General features: G+C 49.4%; 1 long non-coding RNA gene across 3 annotated transcripts in view; it reads right to left on the bottom strand.

Moving 5' to 3' along the window:
• The window catches only part of LOC108386337 (uncharacterized), a 36,656-nt gene that overhangs the window by 11,929 nt on the left and 17,916 nt on the right, over positions 1-6,811 (bottom strand). For all 3 annotated transcript variants that reach the window (XR_012125395.1, XR_005054489.2, XR_005054488.2), the window contains exon 3: positions 3,830-3,971. This is a non-coding gene — a long non-coding RNA (uncharacterized lncRNA). The remainder of the gene's footprint in view (positions 1-3,829; positions 3,972-6,811) is intronic.

Here is a 6,811-nt window from a genome sequence, read left to right as displayed (position 1 = left end):
GAGGCAGATCCCAGGGCCCCCACTTTCCAGCTGGTGGCCTGTGGCAGATGTGTCTCCATTTCCTTGTGGCCGGTGAGGACAGCAGTTCTTATTCACATGGGTGCCTGAGGATTACGTGGGCTGATATCTGTAAAGCACATTAGGAAACCCTCTAAAAGCCCCCTTTTCGTTTCCCTACATTTTCTCCTCCACCAGACTACACCTGCACAGGTAACTGTAAGGAGCCAGATGGTAAACATTTTCAGCTTTGTAAGCCATACAGTCTCAGTCACAGCTACTCAACTCGTTGGCCCAGAGCAGCCAGGCCCAGACAGCAGTGAACTACGGGCATGGCTATGTTCATAAGACCTCACTGGTGGACTCTGAAATTTGGATTTTATATAGTTTTTACATGTTACAAAATCTTCTTTTGATTTTTCCCCACCACTTAAAAATTTGAAAACCATTCTTAGCTCATAGGCTGTACAAAAATAGGTAGCGGGCTGGATTTGGCCCCCAGGCCAGTCTGCTGACTGACTTACAAGACAGGCTGCTCTTTGCTTCCCCAGGCCCTTTCCTGGTTGCAGAGCTTGCAACCCAGACTCCGGACGCAGCCCACCACAGGCTCATGGTTCATGGGGATGAAACTGATCTGACACCCAGAGTTTGTCATCTCCTGTTCTGCGCATCGGTCCATTGATCCATGCAGAGGGCAGTGCCACACGCCCCAACCAAAGCTGTCCCAAGGCACTCGGAGCCCACACAAAGGGCCTAAAACACTCAGAACAGACCTGCCCACCCAGTTCACCCACCCTGTTTTCTGGGCATTTTGTCTTCATTCATGTCTCCTTTTGGAGGAAGAGGCAGAGCAAGAAGGACCCGGGAAGAAGGTAGAAGGACCCGGGGAAGAAGGTAGAAGGACCCGGGAAGAAGGTAGGCAGGGGGCCAGCAGGACGGAGTGGGAGAGCGGTGAACAAGGCCGGTGCCGAGTGCTGTTGCTGTCGGTGACGGTTCTTTCCGGTGGCTTATCTACCTCTGCTTTCTGGCTTTCCTGGAAGGTTTGTGCTCTGAAGCACCAGGGAGGAAGGAGGGCTGCAGCTCAGGGCCCCTTGCAGGAGGAAATACCTCTCAGGCTGAGTGACAATAGTCAGCACTCATCCTAAAGTCACCCCAAAACTCACCAGCATCTCGTGAATCCCTCCCGGCCCTTGGAGGAAGCGAGTTGGTGGGATTTCCAATTCACATGATCATGCCTGGGCACCCAGCACCTGGCAGCAGGCACTCCAGAACTCACCCACTGTGGCCACCTGCCCGACCCTCCTCTGGGCCTCTCCAAGAGTGGGGGGTGCCTGCTAGTCCCTGTGAAGTGACTCTAGCTGAGGATGTGGAGGGGGAGGGTAAAATGGTCAATGTCTGGATCTGCATGTCTTGCCGAATGGCTGAGAGAGGAAATGCCAAATACTTATCTTAGAGGCTAATCCATCCTTACAAAACAAGTTTCCTTTGAGAACAAGGCAGTGAGGAGGTAGGTGCCTCTGAATAAAGTCCTTTGTATCACTGAAGAAGGGCACAAGAGAAAACTAACTTATTTTGCTACAGGGAAGGTCTGCTGCCCTCCCTAATTCGGATGCCTGCCCCATGGCCAGTACCCGCCAGGCGAGGCCAAAGCCCGTGGCAGCACAGGAAAGGAGGCCACACGGTCACAGACATCTCCCCCCCTCCTGCACAGGCACTCCTGGTTTTCTCTTCTGAGTCAAATCCTGTGCCCTGAGCTGGCTCCATGTTCAGGAGTTCAAACCCCATGAGCGGCAGGATCTGTATTTGATCTTTTTCCAGTTTTTCTTTGGCTCGTGATAAACTGCTCTTCATGTAGTTTTCCTCATCTGGGCAAGTCCTCCTCTCTTGCCTCCCTGAGGAACTCATTCAGAAGCACAGCTCAGACGGCCCGCATCTGCACAGCTTTCCCTGCCCCCTCCGGGAGGGAGACAGCTTTCATTACGGCATCTCTACCGCATGCCATGAACTGTCAGGTGCCTCACAGACATCAACAGCCCAATGGGGCAGGAACTGTTCTCAGTGAGACCCAGAGAGGTCAAGTAATTGCTCTGTCACTCGGCTGGAAAGTGACAGAGCCAAGACTCGAATCCTGAGCTGTCTGACTGCAGACCCCAGGACCCATCACTGTTTCTTCCTCTGTACCATCTTCCTGTTCTGCAGGACATTTCTACTTTTGCATCATCTTTCTATGGCTCTCCTTCCCCATATGAAATCAAGTTTCTTTGCAAATGGGTTCATGCAAAGATAATTAATCTCTGTATTCCAAATGCCTAGAACAGTGCTTGGCACTTAGCAGCCACTGATTGACTCAACACATATTGTGGGTGGCTGCTGCATGCTAAGACTTAGTTCCTGATGCTTAAGCATACAGAGTAGCACAGGACATGGACATACACATAAACAAATATCTATACCACAAGAAAGAATGTGACATGAGAGGCGAAGGGAAATAAAGGCTCTGATGGTTTGGAGAAGGATGAGATGCTGGTCAGGACTGAGAAGGTGGTGGCCTTAGAGCGTGACCCTGGAGCACACTTAGGACTTGGACGTGTAGGGATGAGTGTGTGCGTGTGTGTGTTGGTGGGCAGTGGGGTCAGGGGGTGGGTGTGGGTGCGGTAGGGGGTTTCAGACAACAGAGAACATGAGCAAACTTGCCCTTGAAGTCCTAATACCAGTGACAAAGTGACAGATCCCTTCATGTCACTGATGGAGAGAAGGGCCATTTCAGACTGTGCAGGGGCTACTGAAGAAAGCTGGCCAGCCATCAGCTTGTGGAGAAAAGCTAATCAGGGCAACGTGGGGGCCAGTTTGGGTGATGAACAGAGATAATTTCCTAGGGGAGTTCTGCTGCCAGCTTTTAAATAACAAATATTGTGTCATTAAAACAATCACTACCACCACTTACCGAGCACAAACAGCTGTGAGTGTCATGATCCTGACAGATGCAGCTATCTGTATTTCACAAATAACAAAACTGAGGCTCAGAAGTCTAGCACAGAATTAAACGCCTGAGATTTAGAGTCAGAAGACCTTGGTTCCGTGGCTCACTCTTCCTTTCCTTTATTGATGGCAGAACTTTTTTGGAAAATAATTTGTTAGAATTTAATTTATCAAGAGTCTAGAAACTTTTTGTTCATGTCCTTAAATCAGTAATTCCGCTTGTAGGGAGCTATCTATAATAGGAGCTACAGTAATCCTAAAAACTATAACACACACAGATGTCTGTAATATGTGGAAGAAACCTAAAGTTCTGGTTCTTATACAACCATTTAAAAATGATGATTACAACAAATGCTTAATACGTGAGAAATGTTTATATTAAAAGTGGTTATGAAACAACGAAACTGCCTTGGTAGTAAGATCTGAACAATATTAAAAAGATGCATGGAAAAAGCCTGGAAGGAAATGAAACTACAGGGGCATCTCATCCTGTAGAAATGTGGAGTTTTTAAATCTTTTTCAGTAGCTGCCCTCCGTGACACCATGGTCAATACCTTTTTCTCACTGGGTAGGCGTAATGATGAATGCCATAGGTTCTTAGCCCCTTTGGAAATAGTCTCCTTCTGCCATTTAATTTATTTTAAATGTTTACATAAATAAAAATATTCTTAAAATATCCATCTCAAGCTCCCCTCAAAGTTCTTGCCCTGCTCCCCCCCAGGGAAGCTAGACGTGGCCATGGCCCGAGTGGTCTGAGTTGTGGGGGGGCGGCACGTGGCCCACCCTCCACGGCGCCCTACCCGCTCCTCTCTGGGAGGGTCGGGGACAAGGCTGGGAGGCGAGGGCCTCCTACCTGACAGCCTTGGGGAAGCGGTGGCCTCTCTGTTGACTGGCTACTGCTCTGCGAGGCTGACCGACCGTTGTCCTCCCCTGGATGCGGCAGCATCCAGACTGGCTGCCTTGTGCAGAACCTTTGAGAATCGCAGCAGCCTCCCCTGTAAAATGGAGGAAAACAAGCTACGTCATGAGGGTGAGGTGCACGGGAATGCTTCCGCCTGCAAAGCACTGGATAAACGCGACAGCTATTATTAATATTCCTTTGAGGAGCCTATTATTTGAAATGTCTGCTATTATTTGAAGTGGACATCTCCACTTGGAGACCCCAAAGGTATTTTACTTAATAGTTAGAAGCAGACCCGGTGAATTTCCCCTCGGCCCTGCCCTTCTCCCAGTCGTGCCCCTCTCAGGCAAGGGCAATGCCATTCGTCCAGTGCCGAGGCCAGAGCGCTTGGAGGTGGCCTCCGCTCTCTCCTTCCCGCACACCGAGCATCCAGTCCATCGGCAGACCTTGCTGGCTGCGCTTTTCAACCATATCTACAAGCAACCTTTTCTTCCCACTTCCACTGCCGCCCCTGAGGCCCCTCACCGCCCTCTGGCTTCTGTCCTCCAGCCTAGGGCCCTTCTCCACCCCTGCCTCCCTGTGGTCAGTCCCCACACTGCAGCCAGAGCGAGCCTTTTTAAACAAGTCAGTTGGCACTACTTTGGGCTCCAGCCCCCCCAGTGGCTTTCCACCACCTCAAAGCGAAACCCAAAGCCCTTGCCAAGGCGAGCGGTCTTGCGCTGGCCTCCTCGCTGACCCAGCTCCAGCCACACAGGCCTCCCCACCCGTCCTCCCACCAGCCAGGCTCCTGTCTCACGGCCTTTGTACTCTCTTTAGTCCCTCTGCCAGGAATACTCTTCAGCGTCACAGGGCTCGTCCCCTCACCTCAACAGAATTGTTTTCCTCCATCACCACACTTAAAACAACACACTCCTACCCAACCCTTTCCCTGCTTGTTCTTCCTTGCACACAGCACCCCCAGCATAGCACATATTTGTTTACAGTCTGCTTTTTCCCATGTGAATGCGGGGCTCTGCCCACAGCTACAATCCCAGCACCCGGTATAGAAATGAATTTCTTCCAAACATTTCTTTATAATGACTGTTCCATAGTTATACCTGCCCAAGTCCAGTGGCCATTTTCATGCCCTGGGGTTCTGGGTTGGGTTCCTTCCTTGTGTATTGGGGAAAGTCACATGCTTACCTCTATGTCCTGAAAGGGAACAAAAACCTAATTTCCATGCTCAACTCTAAGTGGAGTTACGCTGGAACTCGGGGCTTGGGGTGAGAGAAGAGGGGAGCTGCCTTTAGTGCCCGACCACCGGTAACCCTCCTCCTGTTACCCGCAGCTGGCTGGACTCTGCCACTCTTTCTGGGAAGCCCATTTGCTAGGAAGTTGTGATGCGGAAAAGACAAACATATGTAAATACCAGAAATGTGATGTAGTGGGCAGGTAGGTGTGGGGAATTTCTTTTATTTACAGAGGGTGGAAGACAGCCCTAGCAGAACATCCAAGCAGAACTCCACAGCATTGTTACTGGTCTGAAGAGTTGGGAGACGGGGCCATGTATCCAACAAAGGACCATGAACTTTGGGAACAGTCCCATCTACATTCACCACCCTCCTTGTATCAGCTCTCACAGGAGGCTAAAATAAAACTCAGTAGTCACCCTGCCTACATGGTGACTATGTCTGACCCCAGGCTGCTTCATCTTAAGGGCTGAAGGAGCCCATCCCTATTCTTAATACAGGGTCTGATCCCCACATAGTGACCAGCAGCTCATTTATGGGCCCATGTGGTCATGGTATTCTTCATCTTCCAGTGCTACAGACCCCAACCCTGCCCTTCTGACGTCGCTGGCAGTGGCCACCTGCCCTGCCCCCTGACACAGGAAGCTGTGCTTCCAGAACTGTTTTCAGCAGGTGGTTCTCTCCCTCCTCAGACCTGCCTGGACTGGCTAGGGCACTCCAAGGCAATTTGCTATTTACTCTTGGCAAAACTTGGCTCTAGCCCCAATCCTTTGCCACCAGAGGCACCTGTATGCAACTGTCCAGGAGAGACCAGAAGGCGGAGCCAGGAAAATTCAGGTCCTCCAGCGAGACAAAAGGAGTCAAGGACCAAAACTACTTCTTAAGTGACTCCGGTGACTTTCTTCTCACTTGATATACAGAACCAGGGACACTGTTAAAACAGCTGATTGTAAGGTTCATGTGAGTGGAAAGCCAAATGGAATTCATCCATTTATTCATCAACAATTATTTATTAATCACCTACTATATGCCAGGTGAGTCACTGTATATAGTCATTTAGCACACAGTTAAAGTCCTAACCTCATACATTAGAGTTGAGGAACTGGGAGAATTGGTGAGTGGAGGTCTAGGCACTTGGATCAAAGTTCACAGGACAGGTTCATAGGACTCTGGGAGTGGGAGAGACAAAAGAACAGAGTTTGAAACCAGAAAATTGCTGTCATTCTACAATACAAAAAAACCCGCCAGAGACAGTGTCAGGCTCCATAAAACTGCTAACAGCAATCTAAATGAGAGCACACATCTTAGAATCTAAGGGAAATAGCTTCAAGAACAAGGAGAAACTGCAAACTTGTTTAACGTCAAAATAATCCAGTGGGGAGAGGGAGTACATTGGAGGAGATATGAGACAAGATGGGCCATAGGTTGGTGATTCCAGAAGCTGAGTGACAGGTACCTGGAAATTCTCTCTTCTTCTGAATATGTTTAAAATTTCCACAGGAAAAGTTGATATATATCAACAACTTGGTCAATAACAGCTTCAGTCAAGTTTCACAGAGGATACTCTATTTGTTATGGGAGAAAACTGCTCATCCAAAATTCCTGATGAGTTCAGAACACGCTGAAGCTGTGGGCATTCTCTCCTTCTTCTTTCTCTCACAGAGCTCTTGTCAGAGCTGATGATCTTGACCCTTTAAAAAGTGCC

The sequence above is a fragment of the Manis javanica genome, chromosome 15 (genome assembly GCF_040802235.1).
Source record: "Manis javanica isolate MJ-LG chromosome 15, MJ_LKY, whole genome shotgun sequence".
Taxonomy (NCBI): Eukaryota; Metazoa; Chordata; class Mammalia; order Pholidota; family Manidae; genus Manis; species Manis javanica.
This window is presented reverse-complemented; position numbering and strand designations above follow the sequence as displayed.